Genomic DNA, 18,532 nt, shown 5'->3' with positions numbered 1-18,532 from the left:
GTTCTAATGGTCAGCTGCACAACTTTAGCCCTCTGCAGATGTTGGACTACAACTCCCATTATCCCTAACTATTGGCCATAGTGGCTGAGGATGATTTTTTAAATTTTAATTTATTTTTACATTTTATATCCCGCTCAAGGAGCCCAGAGTACTACATACTTAGTTTCTCCTCACAACAACAACCCTGTGAAATAGGTTAGGCTGAGAGAGAGTGACTGGCCCAGAGTCATCCAGCTAGTTTCATGGCTGAATGGAGATTTGAACTCGGGTCTCCCCGGTCCTAGTCCGGCACTCTAGCCACTACACCACGCTGGCTCCCATGATGGAATGATGGTTGATGATGGAATGATGGATGATGGAAGTTGTAGTCCAAAAATAACTGGAGGGCCAAAGTTGTGCAGTCCCAATCTAATGAATGTTTACTGGGGAATTAATCCCACTGAGCTAATGGAGCTCACTCCCAAGTGTGCATTGGATTGCAGCCTTAGTCTGCAAAACTCCTCACCCATTCCAGCTTAAGAAGACTGTTAATTTGCATATTGGGAGTTTCCTATCTTACCATCAATATCTCCCCTGCTTTGTGGGTTTTTTGTTTGGAACATAGGAAGTTGCCTTATATCAGACCCTCGGTCCATCTAGCTCAGTATTGTCTACACCGACTGGCAGCAGCTTCTCCAAGGTTACAGGCAGAAGTCTCTCTCTCGGCCCTATCTTGGAGATGTCAGGGAGGGAACTTGGAACCTTCTGATGCTCTTCCCAGAGCGGCCCCATCTCCCATAAGGGGAATATCTCACAGTCAGAGGCACTCTTACCCCTGGACCTTGGGGCCCCATCCATGCCGCCACCCCACACCCGCCCTGCAGCTGCCCTGCCATGCCGAGCCGCCAATCTTTCCCATAATTTTAGCCCCCATATGCGTTGCTGGGGGTGGCAGTGAGCCAAGCAGGCCTCCCCCCACTGTGGCAGAAGCAGCAGCGGGCAGAGTGGCCACTGGGCCTCTCTGTCTGGCCCAACAGCCCTTCAGAACTGCGAGGGGCTCCAGCGCACCTGCGCAGTTGGAATAGATCATCACAAGCCCATGATGTCAGCCCCCAACCCCCAAGCATGCACATGGTGGCTAAAATTATGGAAAAGGTCAGCAGTTAGGCACGGTGGGGCAGTGACGGCACAGACCCCCCCAATGCAGGGTTCTTTTTGATGGGGGGGGCCTCATGGCGGGGGGGGGCTCACGGCAGGGGCAGTCCGGGCGCCAAAATTACCTAGGTGTGCCACTGCTCACAGTGCTCACATGTAGTCTCCCATTCAAATGCAAACCTGGGTGGACTCTGCTTAGCAAAGGGGACAATTCATGCCTGCTACCACAAGACTAGCTCTTGTTGTCTGCAGACGTCTTGGTCTGAGGACTTGTAAGCAGCCCTGACCAGTGGCGGCCAGTGAAGGCAGCACGGCGGGGGGGGGGCGGTCGGCAAGAGGTACCTTTAAAACTCCTTACCAGCCATACCACTGGCACTTGAAAGCCGCGGGGAGCTATGGTGTGCCATCCGCCATCCCGAGTGGTAGCTGCCCCACCTACAGCACTCACCTGGCATGGGTGGCAACCATTTGCGTAGTTAGCAACACCATGCTGACCACCCAAATGGCCTCTGCACATGCACAGAGGACAGGTGAGTGAGTCAGGGCAGCTGCTGCTCGGGCTGCCAGACGGTGCACTGCTGCTCCCTGCGGCTTGCAGGTGCCAGTGGTATGGATGGTAAGGAGTTTTAAAGGTACCTCTTGCCACACCCACGCCACCGCACCACTTTCACTGGCCGCCAATGGAAGCCACCATTGTGCAAACGGGTTCAAAGAACCCGGGCCACCAATGGTAGGAGCTGCCAAAGCCCCTGGGGGAAGCATGGCTTGGGTTCTGGAAGAGCCCCAAATGAACCCCCCCTCCGCGTGGCCTACCAGGAGCCCCGAGTAAGCACTTGCCTATCCTTTTTCAGGCAGCATTTGATGCCTGAAAGCATCTATTTCCCAAGAGAAAGGGGAACAGATGCTTTTAGGCAGCAAACGCTGCCTGAAAAGGATAGGCAAGCATTCGCTCGGGGCTCCCAGTAGCCTGGGTGGGGGTGGGGTTCATTTGGGGCACACGCCATGTGTGTGACGTCACACGCATGGGATGCCTTCAGAGGGGCTGCTGGGCGGGGCTGGACCCAGGCTGCCGCTCGGCTGGCTCCACGCCTGCCACTGTTTCATGCACTGTGCTGCGCTGCTTACAAGTGTGCTGCACCCCTGGGGTGGAGAGTTATGGCTTCTTACAACTGCGCATCATGTAAGTCATTACCCTTAACAGGCAATTTCAGCCCTTTCTTTCCTAACTCCTTTCCAGTGCTTTCTAGTCTATCAATATATGTGTAACCAAATAGGAGAGTTAACGGAAGCAGAGTGTGGAGACTAGTATAGAGAGGCAGAGGGAGCACTCTGAATGAAGGGGCAGCGGATAGAAAGTGGCTCAGCCCAGCAGCAAGGAAAGAGTGCTGGAGTGACACTGAGTGGAAGAGAAGCTAAGCCGGATTCTTCACTAAGAAACTTCATCCCTTTTCTCCAATCGGATACTTTACCGCATTACTACTACTATTTATATACCACTTTTCAACAGAAGTTCTCAAAGTTCTTACATAGAAAAATAAAGGAAATTTGTGAGCTCACAATCTAAAAAGAAACCCCAAAGGGCTCACAATCTAAAAAGAAACATAAGGTAGACATCAGCAACAGCCACTGGAGGGATGCCGTTCTGGAGTTGGATAGGGCCAGTTGCTCTCCCCCTACTAAATATAAGAGGCTCACCACTTTAAAAGGCACGGGACTTTGCTCAGTTTGCAGGGGATTATAAATACCACTTGGAAATATTCAATTGGCTGACCTGGACAATATGTCTCCTTGCACATCCTGAACATGTGGGGGAGATTCATGGATACAGACATCTCCCCCCACCCCCGCTCCAGTGTGCCATTCTGCTTTTCCCTAATTGTGCAGAGGGGAAGGGGGAGGTTTGTTCAAACTAAATGCCAAAGTAATATTACATTAGTGTAGTATTTGATGTGCACATTTAGAACTACTATTTTGTCAGCGGAAGAATGCCCCAGAGGGAGATGTGTATGCCCATGCTCCTCTTTGTGTGTTTAGGATGGACTGGGAGATATAACATCTGAACCAGCCCTGAGTTTTCTTTTCTTTTCAAAAGAAAAAAGAGAAACACGTTATTGAAAATAAAAAAAGTGGTGTGCAGCTAATAATCTCATTCATTTTCTGCTTTCCCTCAGCTTGCTAGATGTAGTACCAAAATGTCTGCCGGCTGCTTTAACAACTTGTAATCACTAGAGGTCCTCAGTCATACCCACAAGCGCACCACAAAGTTCCTGAGTTTAACTTTCGCCAAGGTTAGTTGAGCAAGCATATAAACAAAGCCTGGGACCAGGCCCTTTCAGAGCTCCAGAGAGGCCTGGGCCACTTTCAGCGTTTGAGGCCCCCAGGCTATAATAAAAACTAAAAATGATGACACATGAAAACAAAACAAGGTACCAAAACCACCACCACGACAAAATGAGACATAATTTGATTATTTTTTAATTTAACAAATGCTTTTTTAGCCTTTTCTTGTACAAATGCACTAATTATTGGTGAAAAATCTAGCTTTTGTGCAATGTCACAATTGATTTAAGCATGGTAAGTCCATTCAAAGCTTCTTGTCTCACAGCTGAATAGTGATAGTTCTTTCCCTGCTTCAGCATGTTGAAGGTGTGTTCACCAGAAGCCAAAGATGTAGGCAAACTGACAAAAATATACAATGCAATTGTGATATTAAGGAACACCCCAGACAGTCCAAGTATGAATATTCCTTGAAGCAATTCCTTTGGCTTGCTATCCAATTTAAAGCTCATGGAATATATATTCATCTAGGCTGACATTGTATGTCACATTGAGGTCCAATAGGGATGCACATAAAAACAAGTTGAGGAACTTATCAAATACTAGAAAAATGAACATGTGTCTAAATCTGAGGCCCGCTTTAAGCTTGGGGCCCAAGCCAAATGGCCCTCCTGCTCCACCTCCCACTCCCACCCCGCAATTGGCAGGAACTGGGGCAAGGATTGATTCTGCCCCAGGCAGCTCCCCTGTAGATTGCATTGTGAGGCAAAGATAGGTTTTGATATAGGACTGAGCAGCAGTGCCTGAAAGGTAACCATAGGCAATGACACCAGGGAAAACTGCTTCTTGCCTCTGTCTGGCTTGCCTCTGAGACCTCACAGTGGCTAAATAAGCCTCTGCCTTCTAATTCTGTTATCAGCCTTCCAGAGGTCCTCTTGTGAATCATCTTCATCTTGCTTATCTGGAAGTTGCAAATAGAGATCCAAAATTAGTGGGTGGCATCCTTTTTCTCCAGGAAGTGAGATCCTTATGATATTTTGAGAAAAACAAATGAAAGTGGGAACCCCTTGTACATTTCAGCTCTGCCTTATTCATATGTCACCTTCTCTTTCTTTTTGCTAGGATCCTTTTGTTGTTGCTAAGACACCAACTACAGAACCAGAGGCAAATAAGAAAAAAGATATATGCACATTATACTACCAATAATTACAGGTGAAACTCGGAAAATTAGAATATCGTGCAAAAGTCCATTAATTTCAGTAATGCAAATTAAAAGGTGAAACTGATATATGAGATAGAAGCATTACATGCAAAGTGAGATAAGTCAAGCCTTAATTTGTTATAATTGTGATGATCATGGCGTACAGCTCATGAAAACCCCAAATCCACAATCTCAGAAAATTAGAATATTACATGGAACCAAGAAGACAAGGATTGCAGAATAGAACAATATCGGACCTCTGAAAAGTATAAGCATGAATATGTATTCAGTACTTGGTTTGGGCCCCTTTTGCAGCAATTACTGCCTCAATGCGGCGTGGCATGGATGCTATCAGCCTGTGGTACTGATGAGGTATTATGGAAGACCAGGATGCTTCATTAGCGGCCTTCAGCACTTCTGCATTGTTTGGTCTCGTGTCTCATCCTTCTCTCGGCAATGCCCCATAGATTCTCTATAGGGTCAGGTCAGGTGAGTTTGCTGGCCAATCAAGCACAGTACACTGTATACTTTTCAGAGGTCCGATATTGTTCTATTCTACAATCCTTGTCTTCTTGGTTCCATGTAATATTCTAATTTTCTGGGATGGTGGATTTGGGGTTTTCATGAGCTGTACGCCATGATCATCACAATTATAACAAATTAAGGCTTGACTTATCTCGCTTTGCATGTAATGCGTCTGTCTCATATATCAGTTTCACCTTTTAATTTGCATTACTGAAATTAATGGACTTTTGCACAATATTCTAATTTTCCAAGTTTCACCTGTAAATAACATTGTCTTGACTGCAAAACCTCTTGTAGGTATACACACCAGAACTACAAAATACAACTCAGTTTGCAAATCCCAAAGGTCTCACTGCTGTATTATTCCTCTTCTTTAGATCCTCAACAAGTACTAATGAGTATTCTTGCAACCACTGTCCAGATCTGCATCGCTTTCTGTCCATATCCTCTGCACTGGGAATGGCACCGAAAGGTAAATTCTAAATAACTGAAACAACAAATCAAAATGAAATTCTAAATAACTGAAATAACAAATCAAGTTTGTATTAAAACCAGAGGTGCTCATTATGTGGCCCATGAATGGCTTCTAGTCCATATGCTGTTTTCATGCAGTCAGCTGACCATATACTGAATGATGCTGTTTTAGACTGGTGGCATTAAATCCAATAAACTGAAATGCACCACTATAAAGAAACAGAGCAACAACGGCTTTCTTTTCTACTTTATGGACTAAAATGATTAAATGAAGGCTTTTATTACATCTGAATAATACCAATATGACGAATATTTATATACCACTTTTCAACAAAAGTTCCCAAAGTGGTTTACATTGATATAAATAAATAAATAAAATTTATTTGAATATTGGTCTGAATAACAATCCAATATTTATTTCTAAGAAAAAGCTGAAATATAGGAAGATGCAAAGTAAATGGAAAAAAAATTCCCTGTGTGGCCACGAGATGTCTCTTTCATACAATTTTTTCTTTTCACAAATCAAGGAAGTGATAGGGTCTGAATTCCAACCACTTGGTTATCAAGCTCTATTTAAGCGCTGTATCAGTAGTTCTAGCATTTACATTGTGGTACACATCAAATACTCAAAAAAATTCTTAAATTTCTGAATCAGGATTCCATGTAAGTATTATTGAGTTGTAGCTTGGTTTGTTCCAAATAATTTGATAAACCTAGTGAAATTATTTTTCTTTCTCTGGATCTTCCAATCAAGAATGGGGAGGCACAAAATTCCACCTCACCCCAGCTAACTGAGTAAAAAGGCACCTTTTAAAGTGGCGAATCTCTTCTATTTATCATGGGGAGAGCAACTGGCCCTATCCCACCCCAGCATAGCCTCCCTTCACTGGCTGACGCTGGTGTTATCTTGCATTTCTTTTTAGATTGTGAGCCCTTTGGAGACAGGGAAGCATCTTATTATTTATTTTTCTTTGAAAACCACTGTGAAACCTTCTGTTGAAAAGCGTTATATAAATGCTTGTAGTCATAGAGAACAGCAAGCGAGTGGGAGACCAGGCACACACCACTGTGCCAGCATGCACAGCTAGTTGTCCGCCCTGCCTTGAGCCAAGTTGCTGGCCTGGCTGGGGAGAGCAGGCTGGGTGAGCTGGGTGGGAGGTGGACTGTGAAAACCTCACCAGGACATGAATTTACGGTGAAGAAGCAGAGGCCTCGAGAACTCAGCACCTAGACAGCAGACCCAGCAGACATACAGCTCACCTAGTCATCAGCTTCACAGTGGTGAGCTGTATTTATTCTCAATATTATCCAGTTTTTAAAATCAAAAATATGCATATATAATGCCAATAAACACATGCAAATTTTATGCAAAGTGGAGACTTCCGGGAGACTTTTTTGGCGCAAAGCGTCCTCTATTCCCACGTCTTTGGTGATGGACTTTTTTCAACATCTGGATCTGGCAACCCTACGAGAAAAAGCTGCCAGCAGGCAGACTCTGTCTAGCTGTCTGTTCCTCCTTCATTCCTCCTTGCATGCTGCTGACTTCGGTGAGCACTGCCTGGGCCTGAGCCAGAGCCGGAACCAGGGCTGGGAGCCACAATTTGCAGTGCATCAGCTGGGAGGGAGGAAGGATGGGCAGGGGGATACCACCAGAGAGGGAGGCTGCAGCACAGTAGGACCAGCTTGGGCACTGCATGAGTTGACAAGCTGCTGGCCACATCCCCTCTTCATGCAGAGCCCTTGTAGAACCTCCTGATGTGATGCTTGCAAAGGCCATCAGGTGTGAAGGGAGGGACCCCTCCTCCCACAATGCCTTTGCATAGGTTGGTCAGTCAAAGGTCAAATGGGAAGCTCCCACTCCAACCCTTGCAAAGCTCATAAGGATGCTGCATGAGGGTTGCTAGCAGCACCCCCCCAATACTTATATTGAATTATAGGCTTACTAATCTACTTCACTGCGGGGCCCCGTTTCATTGTCTACCTGGAGTGACTTAGTTGCCATTGTTCCATGGTTGCTCTTGTGCCAGTTTGCATCTTCTGCCCACATAATTAGGGTGGATCATATGGTTACATACCATTCTAGATAGATCAGCTAATGAGGCAGGCATCACTGTTGTGATACATAGTCATGTGATCTGTGGTGAGAGCAACCACCATGCCTCTCCTGGTAAAGCATGACTATATGGCAGGTCTAGGCTATCAAACAGACTGAGCTACACCCCATTTAAACCAGAATGCTTTTAATTTAACCCTATTCTTGACCACTATCAATGGGAGTAGAGCCCATTTACACAACTATGTTTTCTCTCTGTGTGTGTGTGTGTGTTTTAAAGGGGGGGGGGATTAGCACATATCATCTGGCCCTTTAAAGGGATGTACCCATAAATTAATGTTTTGTGCAGGAAGAAATTTTAGTCTAATTAGATACAAACATTGATATATGGAATATTAAGCTACTGCTACTTTCCATAAGCATCAGAGAAAGAAAATACTACAAAACAATTAAGAATTGATTGTGTCATTGCATTTTCAGAGGCTCAGTGATGCTTGCTCTTTTAGCAGAATTTCCTTATGATTTTCCTCCCCTTCCAGGAAGAATTATTTGAACTCTGACATGTAAACCTTGTTTAGCGGCAGTGATATTCCATGAAGAATTTCTTCTAGGAAAGGAAAAAACATTCCCTCCCCCCTTACCCCAAAGAAGGTAAGGATTCATGATCCACCCTTCAGATGGATTGTTTGCAAACTAGCAGGTACAGTAACTGAAGCTAGTTGAAAAGAAACATATTATTGGAATATTGCCACAGGCGCAGTGGCGGAGTGAGGACGCCGGTGGCCTTTGTCCATTCCTTCACTGCCGGCCCCCACTGCCTAAGCCACATCCCCTGTCTGATGGCAAATGCAGGGGGCGTGGCCTCATTAACAAAAGGGGCTGCACACACCATTTGCAAATAAACTTCGGCTGGCACCATGTTTGCAGTGAGTCCAGGAGTGCCTCTCCCTTCTTGCAAAAGCAGAGAGACGCATTCCCAGCCAAGCTGGGAGCCCAGTGTTGGCTGAAGCCTTTCCGAAATGGAGCTGTGCAGCATTCTAATGGAGCTGCATGCTGGAGCTGCATTCTGATGGAGCCACAAAAACAATCCGCATTCTGCCGTGGCCCCTAAGCACAGCAGCCTGGGTTCTTTGACACACACACATACACACACCCCTGTGCAATGGTGGCTCCGCCCCTGCACAGGCCAGAAACCTTTGCAATCAAGAAGGCATTTAAGGAATGCAGATCTCTCTACATCAGGGGTGCATAACTCAAATACCTCGGTGGGCTGGAACCAACCATGACTTGGTATTTGGGGCTGTGGTCAATTTTCAACACTTTAATTGTTACATTAAGATTAATTATTAAAAATATTAATGAAAGTGAGGGGACATAGGTGAGGGGAAAGAAGGATGGTATCAGTGGACTCTGGCCCAGGTATAGGGGACATCTGGTCTCAAGCAGCCAATGGCATTAAGCTGTCAGCAGGACAGGCCAAGAACTCTTTATGGTTCTTGCTGTTGCTGCAGGATATTCCTACCTGCAGGCCAGCAAAAAAGTCCCCGTGAGTCAGATCTGGCTCCCAGGTCTTGTGTTGTGAAGTCCTGCTCTACATAGTGCTCAAGTATCACCACTCTCAATGGATCCTTTAGAGATGAGCAATTACAGGCTCATCTCCAACCTCCCATGGCTGGACAAGGTGACTGAGATGGTGGTGGCTTCTTAGCTCCAGGTAGACTTATCTATACCCATTACAAACTGGCTTTCAGGAGGACTATGGGGTTGAGACTGGCTTGGGCAACCTGATGGATGATATTCAATTAGGAATTGACAGGAGGGTGATTTTGTTGGTTTTTGGGGGGCTCTTGGCAGCTTTCAGTGGCAAAGACCATGGTATCCTTCTGAGTCATCTGGAGTGGTTGGGAGTGAGAGCCATTGCTTTGCAGTGCATCTGCTCCTGTCTCTCAGGTAGATTCCAAATGGGGTTGCTTGGAGATTGTTGCTCCTCACAATGGGAACTAAAAGCCTGGGTTCCTCAGGGCTTCAATTTGTCTCCAATGCTTTTTAACATCTCCATGAAATACTGGGCAAAGATCATCAGGAGATTTGGTGCAGGGAGTTATTAGTAAGCTGATGACTGTCAAATCTATTTCTTTATGACAACATCATCAGGAAATGGCATAGCTTCCCTTAAAGGCAAACAGGCATTTGGTGCTGGATTGTTTTAACTGACTTAACTGTTTTGTTTGTTTAACTATTTTTAAAGTTTTTCTTTTTTTAAAAAAAATGTGCAGAATGCTTTGCGACATGTTGAATGGGAGGTATTAAAATGAATGAATAATTAAAATATTTCAAAAGGCCATGATTCTGCCTTTTGTGCAGAGAGCAGGAGGCAATCATTTCTCCAACTCTTACCATGTCACAGCTTTCTTGGATGCACTGCAATACACTAGATCACAGTACTGCAATCCAAGCCTATTAGGAGCCAGTGTGGTGTAGTGGTTAGAGTGCTGGACTAGGACCGGGTAGACCCGAGTTCAAATCCCCATTCAGCCATGAAACTAGCTGGGTGACTCTGGGCCAGTCACTCTCTCTCAGCCTAACCTATTTCACAGGGTTGTTGTGAAAGAGAAACTCAAGTATGTAGTACACTGCTCTGGGCTCCTTGGAGGAAGAGCGGGATATAAATGTAATAATAATAATAATAATAATAATATTAGGGCATCCAACTTATGCCCAAAAGATCTTACTAGACCCAGTTACTTTGGTATCTAGTCAGTTCTTGACTTTGCTCCATTGTGGCATCTTGGACTAGCACTGTACCATAGTGTTGAAAAGGTTGCATAGTATTAAAAGGGTTGTAGACTAGCATTACTTAGGAACATAGGAAGCTGCCACATACTGAGTCAGACCATTGGTCCATCTAGCTCAGTATTGTATACACAGACTGGCAGCAGCTTCTCCAAGGTTGCAGGCAGGAATCTCTCTCAGCCCTATCCTGGAGATGCCAGGGAGTGTACTTGGAACCTAGATGCTCTTCCCAGAGTGGCTCCATTCCCTAAGGGGAATACCTTACAGTGCTCACATGCAGTCTCTCATTCAAATGCAACCAGGGTGGACCCTGCTTAGTTAAGGGGACAAGTCATGCTTGCTACCACAAGACCAGACCTAGCTATTTAACATGATGGCTGTAACCTCCTATTTTATCATTTAGCCATTTACACTAGGATGTCACCTTAAGTGGCACAGCAGGGAAATGCTTGAATAACAAGCAGAAGGTTGCCAGTTTGAATCCCTACTGGTACTATATCAGGCAGCAGAGAAATAGGAAGATGCTGAAAGGCATCATCTCACACTCTGTGGGAGGAGGCAATGGCAAGCCCTTCCTGTATTCTACCAAAGAAAACCACAGGGCTCTGTGGGCGCCATGGACTTGAAGGCACACTTTACTCACTTACTTAAAAACAAACAAACAAACAAACAAACAAACAAAAAACTCAGGCTCAAACAAGACAAGTGCAAATTAGCTATTAGAACTAGTGCAGACCAGGAAAGGATTTTAGACTGTCTGTGAGCTTGTCCCACTGCATTTTCCAGACCTTCATAGCCACTTGCCTATAAGTAAAAAACACTCTGGTGTTGTCAGCATTACTCTCAGTCAGACTAAAAGTGAGTCTCTGCGTTAATATGGAATAATGAGAACATTTGTCCTGAAGCCACAAAAAAGTGGCTTCATGATAAAAGTGATAGGAGGTCCTGTGTGCTGAACTGCTCCAGATGAATGGCTTCTCCTGTGGAGGCAGCTGCCAAAGGATTGGTTTGAAATGGGCGCTATGGAACCTACTTGGTCATATGCATTGGCCTTCATTTTTCTGATGCAAATGTGGGAAGAAGCCACTTACATTAAGCATTTAGCAGTAAGCTCTGACCCAGTCAGCAGCACTGATGATGTTAGTAGTGAATTATGCCACATGGCACCATGCCCAACCAGTAGTTAAGCTGAATCAATCCTGGCTCACTCTGTTATAACTGTTAAAAGATGCAATTAGTTAGAATCCCCCCCTCCCCCAGTTGTAAAAAATAACGGCGGCAACTTAGATTAAAAGACACACTTAGATTTAGGTTGAGCAGCTGGCAGATTGCTCCAAGATTGTGTGCTTTGTCTGACCTAAAAGAGATGACACAAAAGAGAGCCTGCAAAGGTCACCAGATTATGTTTGCTCAGTTGGGCACATCTCTTGCTACACAAGTTCCATTAGAGAACATATTCTGGAGATATGAGAGAGGCTATAGATTTAGACAGGGCCACACATCTTCTTTCTCTGTGTAATACGATGCACTCTTGAGCATTTAGGTTTAAAAACAGAGTGAGTTCTTGTTTCACTATAACAGAATGTTTTGTTGAAAAATCGAGGGTCTCATCCTACAAATGCTTGAAAAGTTAATTGTGCTGGATTACTTTCATAACTTAATATGCAAGGATCTTTATGTTCTGATGATTAGTTTGTAAACTGACATTTTGTTTTTAGGGGAAGTGGAATGCAAATTTAACATTGTGCTAATTTAACATTTTTATTTACCACTTAATCACCTGTTAAAAATAATTCAAATAACTGCAGAAACACGGGAAATCACCCATATAAGTTTATTTTATTGTTTCCAGTCTCTTCCAAAAACATTCAGAATACAGGAAAAAATCTGCTCCATTACAACCATAACCCCATAAACACATTTCTACAATTCAATAAACATGACAAATTAATAAAAGAAAAGATGTCAAATTACTGGCTGCGTAATTGTAGGACAGTATGATGTAGTGGGCAGAGTACTGGACTTGGGCAGGAAGTTCTAGGATTGCATTCCCATTCTGGCACAAAGCTCAGTGGTTGGCCATTGTTGTCTGACCCAACTCGCAGGGGTGCTGTGAGAATAAGCATGGGATAGCCACTAGAACCAGCGGTCACCCCATGAAACTGATTGCCAGGAAATTTTGGATTGACAAAATAAAATACCTTTTCACACAGTGCATAATTAATCCATGAATTCTCTGCCATGGGATGTGATGATGGCCATCAACTTGGATGACTTGAAAAGGGGCTTAGACTCATTCATGGAGGTCAGGTTTATCAATGGCTACTAGTCTTGATGGTTATAGAGCCCCTGGTGGCGCAGAGGTAAAACTGCCGCCCTGTAACCAGAAGTTTACAAGTTCGATCCTGACCAGGGGCTCAAGGTTGACTCAGCCTTCCATCCTTCCGAGGTCGGTAAAATGAGTACCCAGAATGTTGGGGGCAATATGCTAAATCATTGTAAACCGCTTAGAGAGCTTCGGCTATAGAGCGGTATATAAATGTAAGTGCTATTGCTATTGCTATTGCTATTATAGGCTACTTACTTCCAGCCTCAGAGGCTGGATACCTCTAGATACCAGTTGCAGGAGAGCAACAGCATGAGAGAGGGCATGCCTTCATCTCTTGCCTGTGGGCTTCCCAGAGGAATGGGCCATCTGGTGGGCCACTGTGTGAAATATGATGCTGAACTAGATAGGCCTTGGGCCTGATCCAGCAGGGCTGTTCTTATGCTGTTCTGAGCTTTTTGTTGGAATGGGATGCAAAAGTTTGGCTTCTCTGGCTTCTTTTTCCTCTGACATTCAACTTTTCCTAAAACAAAGTGTCCCCAGTACATATGACACATCATTCATATAGTTGTTCTTCAGAGGTCCAAAAGTTTCATGTTAAGAGTTGAACAGCCCATTCCATTCATATAGCTAAGCAAGCATTAGGAAGCAAGCATCACCTAATACACATAAATGATTTTTCCCCTGAAAGCTGGTGTATACAGGAGAAGAAGCTCTCTGTACTAGAACATACTTGAACTGTGAGTAAAGGAAGAACTATTAACCATGGACCAAATTTTAAATGGAAAAGAGAGAGAACTTTTAAAGCAGGACATTTAGTCCCCTAAACTGGAGCGTGAGGATCATTCTTTGCCAAGCTGCTCATGTGCTGGCCTCTCCCTTACCAGATTTGCAACGTATGACTATATTGACTAGCTTGGTTGGCTTTGAGTGACTACCCAGGGAGGATAAGGACTTCCTGCTTGTGCAAGGACAGAAGTACAGTAGTGTGTTCATGTGCAAATGCATGTGCTCTATAGAGCAGGGATTCTCAACGTTGGGTCCCCAGATGTTTTTGCACTTCAACTCCCATAATCCCCAGTCCCAGTGGCCTTTGGTTGGGGGATTATGGGAGTTGAAGTCCAAAAACATCTGGGGACTCAACATTGAGAATCCCTGCTCTGTAGTATAGTGGGGAAGGGTTTCAGGAGGGTGGGAGAGAAAAAAAGGTGTATTTCTTCCCCTCCCTTTTCCTGAAAACTTCCTTTACCCAAGAAGCTCCAAATAGCACTACAAAACTTCTGTTCCAATCTGGCAGGAGTCCTGGCAAGAACACTTCTGTAAATAGCTGAGTGGGGATTCACAACAACATTTTGTTGCAGTCTCTACTTGCAATTTGTAACATCAGTTCTTGCCTGTTATATATTTAGTGCCTAGAAGTTATAACCGATCACAGAAGACATTGTACTTAGATGCCACTCATTGAAGGAGCATATTGTCTTTTAATATACCCAGGCAAAAGATTAGCACAAGAGAATGGGAGACATCAAGTTCAATACTATGCTGAAAGTCACCAAAGAAATATGTGGAAGAGGTCAAACTAGAAGGACATTAAGAGGTCATTACAGATTTGGATGTCCTTATATACTTAGTAGAAGAACTAAAAGAGCTGTCTTGATTTAAAATGGCACTTATAATTTAGCTAATAAACCTAAGGCATTGCCAGGCCAAAGTTATGCACTTTTAAGTATGATTTCAGAGGGGGGAATATTAAACATACACTTAATTCTTCTTTAAATAAATGGGACTTCAGCATCCAGATTCCCATCCCAACCCCAGTCACAGAAATGGGCTGTAGCATATACTTCCTAAGTGATTTCTGTTCTTAACATTCTGAACATCCTGAGCATTCAATTATATATATATATATAATTATATATATATATATAGGCATTCAATAGTACCATAAAATGCCACTTCATTTTCTTCATACAGTATTCTGGGGGCAATGGGCATGCATGCTTTTAAGGTCATGATGCAGCAACCTTGATAAGGCTGAACAAGGCTGGTCAGGTGCTTGGATGGAAGGCTACCTGGGAACCCCATCTAAAACTTGATGGGAAAAAGGCAAGATACAAATGAAATAAATAAACATGACCCTAGAATACACAATAGTCTAAATTTGCTTACCTCTATGCAAGAAATGTATAGAGTTTTCTCCAGAGGCATAACTATAGGGGGGGCAGGGGGGGCACGTGCCCCGGGTGCCATCTTTTCTGGTCACGTGGGGGGCGCCGCCATGACAAAAAATTAGTTTTTATTTTTTTTAATTTTTTTTTAATTTTTTGTTAATACAAATGTTTCCTGCTCAGTGCAGCAGCGCTGCAGCAGTCAAGGGAGCGCGTCGGCGCCCCCTCCCCCACGAGCGGGCCCTTCCACACCGCCCGTGCCCCCCCCATTGCTTTGCTGGCGCCTGGCGGCCAGTCAGTGGCCTGGCTTGGCGGCGGCGGGCGCTTGTGAGGAAAAACCTATGTATAATGTAGTATGTGGGGGGGGGCAGGGGGGGGCGCCATTTCAGTGCTTGCCCCGGGCGCCGTTTTCCCTAGTTACGCCTCTGGTTTTCTCGGTAGCTACAAGTTAAACTTTTATGTTTTAGAACTTGTTCTCTCCCCCCACCCACTTCACTAAAAGCACTTTCCCCTTTGTCCTCATAAGGGGGTGTCTTGAAGTTGGAAACGCTACTATGGCAAAATCAGAAACAGTGTTTTGATTTTAAAAAATCAAATCATTGTAGATTTAACAGGTTTTGGATTAGGAGCAAATGGTTTTAAATGGCTAATGCTATAAGTAAAATCCATGCACATTAAAAATCCCTAGCTTAGTGCTTGCTTCACAGATGTGCTATTGACGAAAAGAGCAAAGGGCAACATGCCGCCTGTGTTAGGTTCTCTTTAGGAACAGATGTGTTTCTGCTTTATGAACAGCCATTATGAAAAAATAACATAGAGAGAATGGACTGTGGGCCTGTCCAGGGGTGGAGCTGCAATTGTGTGCATGGGTTCCAAGGACCGTGCTGGCTGCGATGGCCATCCAGTAGCAGGACCTCTTTTCTCCCTCCTGTGCACGCAGCGGCAGCAACCTCCCTGAGGGAGCAGCCTGCCATTCAGCCACCACCACGGCCACGTGCGGCGGAGAGAGAAGGGGCTTTCATAAGAACAGAAGAACAGCCCTGCTGGATCAGGCCCAAGGCCTATCTAGTCCAGCATCCTGTTTCACACAGTGGCCCACCAGATGCCTCTGAGAAGCCCACAGGCAGTGGGTGAGGGCTTGCCCTCTCCCCTGACGTTGCTCCCCCGCAACTGGTATTTAGCGGCATCTTGCCTCTGAAGCTAGAGGTGGCCTATAGCCACCAGACTAGAAGCCATTGATAGACCTGCCCTCCATGACTTAGCATGCACAGAAGAAATAGAAGGGGTGCACGGTAGACATAGAAGGGGTGCTGCAGGCAAGGGGCACCTCAGAGGGAGGGCTGCTGCCAGATTAGGGGGACAGGCAGCCAAACACTCTACTATGCCCTCCCTACGCTACTGCTCTTGTCTACCTGACAAGTTTATTACAGGTCAATGCTGGACTGAAGCTGGTTTAACCAGCAGTTACCCTGCAGCATCAATACTGAAAGCTTCTGGGCTGGGCCGGACTGAGGGCACTGAGAGGGCGGTGGAATGTATGTGTGGAGGGCGATGGGTTTTGAGCAGAATGAGTACTTAAGGGTGGGAGTATTCACTGCTACCAAGTGCAGTGGGGTGCAGGGGCGCCCCGTGGATGAGGCGCACTGGGAATATGCCCTGTTGCCCTGTGGGCTAGTCCGAACCTGCTTCTGGGAATTAATGAAAGTGCAACCAGAATCTGGGTTTATATGAGTCTTAGCCAGCCCTTGTCAGTCTGCTTGCAAAAGCTTGTACTTTTGTAGAAGCTCCTGCAATGGCTGGGTACTGGCCACCAGTTCAGTAGAAGAAAGCAAAAAGGGCTATTGCATCAAACAGAATAATTTTCTCTCAAAGGTGGTATCATCAAAATGTACCATCTCATTGGTTCAGGCAACTAGTTGCGACATCGGGTAAAAATAGAGTACAACTCATGCAAGTAAGAGTCACCACCAGGGAGGGCAGCTTTTCTGATCTTGGGGAGAGTTTATTATGTTAGGGCCAGATTCAGGAGTGTAGCGAGGTTGGAGTGGGTCAAGTTGGGACAAAAAGTGAAGATGGAGCCCTGCCCCTCCCACCTCTCTGCCTTCTTCTTCAGAAAGGCAAGAGGGGCAGAGCAAAGAGCTGGCAGGTCCCGTCTCCCTCAAGAGCCCAGGACATTTATCCTCCCTTGTTGGATTACAACTACACCCCTGGCCAAATTTATTAGCTCTGATGGACTTCATTTTTCTTTAGTCAATAGCCAGATTGGGACCACATCAGGGAGTTAAGGGGCTTTTGCCTATCCCTCTACCACTGCCCTAATGTGCATGTATCCCAGTCTGGTTGCTGGATGCCACAGGAAAAAAGGAGCTCCCACTGATGACAGAATTAGTACTTTGTGCTGGAACAGCAGTTCATTTTTATCTATATCCCTCTGTGGCTCAAGTCAGCATCCAGTGGAGCATATGGGAGAGCAATGTTCTTCATTAAGTGTGAACAGGTGTGAATCCCTTTGGGGTTTAACAGTTTCATGGCAGTTGATTGGGATGTGTTCATTTCAAATCCTGGGCTGAAAGATACTTTGGGAAATCTACATTATAAAATGTGTTTTAGGAAGTGGTCTGTTTTGAAATGTGGCATCATTAAAATAGAAATGTGTTAGTTTAATTAATTAATTAATTAATTAATTAATTAATTACATTTGTACACCGCCCCAAACTTTAGTCTCTGGGCGGTTTACAATAGTATAAAACAAGTTAAAATATATACAAAAATTTAAAATTGAACAATTTAAAATCAGCCATGAATTACAACCTTAATATTTTAAAGAACAGAAAAGGCTTGGGTGAAGAGGTGGGTTTTCAAATGCTTTCTAAAAATGGTCAGAGATGGGGAGGATCGTATCTCAGTAGGGAGCGCATTCTACAGTCTTCCACAGTCTTGGGGCAGCAACCGAGAAAGCCCGTCCCCCGTGTGGCCAGCAGCTGAGCTGGTGGCAACTGGAGACGGACCTCTCCAGATGACCTCAATTGGCGATGGGGATCATAATGAAGAAGACGTTCTCTTAGTTCCTAATCCTGATCATGTTTACTCAAAAAGGAAATCTCATAGATTCCAATTGGATTTATCTTCAAGTACTGTATGTTTAGATTGCACTTTGATGGTCCAAGTAAAGCTCCATAATATACTCCCTTCAGTCCTGCAAATATCAAGTATGGTTTGTGTCAAACCAGGATCACAGAGAGGGAATCACAGCAGAGGAGAGGAGGGGTATGGTTCTGAGATGCCTCAGTGCTCATTTGCATAATGCCAAACAAACCATGCTTTGGGGTTCCATCTAAACCACTCCTTAAAGGCATCGTGTATGGGAGGGGAGCACAGCTCTCATATGTAGCAGCAACTGCCTTCCAATTCGGCTGGCCCTGCAATGCACTCTGCTTGGCAAACCAGAGCACACTGTAGTATGGATGTGCAAACCAGTTCAATACTGACAGCTCAATATCAAGCTGACCCCCCCCACCTTTTTGGGTTTTAAAACAAGTTTTAAAACAACAATAATAATAATAATTAAAAAACACTTACCC

At 44.8% G+C, this 18,532-nt stretch overlaps 2 long non-coding RNA genes across 2 annotated transcripts in view; one reads left to right on the top strand and one right to left on the bottom strand.

Moving 5' to 3' along the window:
- Positions 1-2,296: 2,296 nt before the first annotated feature.
- LOC128347116 (uncharacterized) lies at positions 2,297-8,583 on the top strand. Its single transcript, XR_008317398.1, has 3 exons — positions 2,297-2,314; positions 5,515-5,609; positions 8,204-8,583. It is a non-coding gene; the product is annotated as an uncharacterized LOC128347116 (long non-coding RNA).
- LOC128347115 (uncharacterized) overlaps positions 3,671-18,532 on the bottom strand; it is a 114,021-nt gene continuing 99,159 nt past the window's right edge. Inside the window, exons 2-3 of the long non-coding RNA XR_008317397.1 lie at positions 5,445-5,624; positions 3,671-4,372 (exon numbers count right to left, since the gene is read on the bottom strand). This is a non-coding gene — a long non-coding RNA (uncharacterized LOC128347115). The remainder of the gene's footprint in view (positions 4,373-5,444; positions 5,625-18,532) is intronic.

Source organism: Hemicordylus capensis, chromosome 2 (genome assembly GCF_027244095.1).
Source record: "Hemicordylus capensis ecotype Gifberg chromosome 2, rHemCap1.1.pri, whole genome shotgun sequence".
NCBI lineage: Eukaryota > Metazoa > Chordata > Lepidosauria > Squamata > Cordylidae > Hemicordylus > Hemicordylus capensis.
Note: the sequence above shows the minus strand (reverse complement) of the source record. Positions and strands in the feature narration are given on the sequence as shown.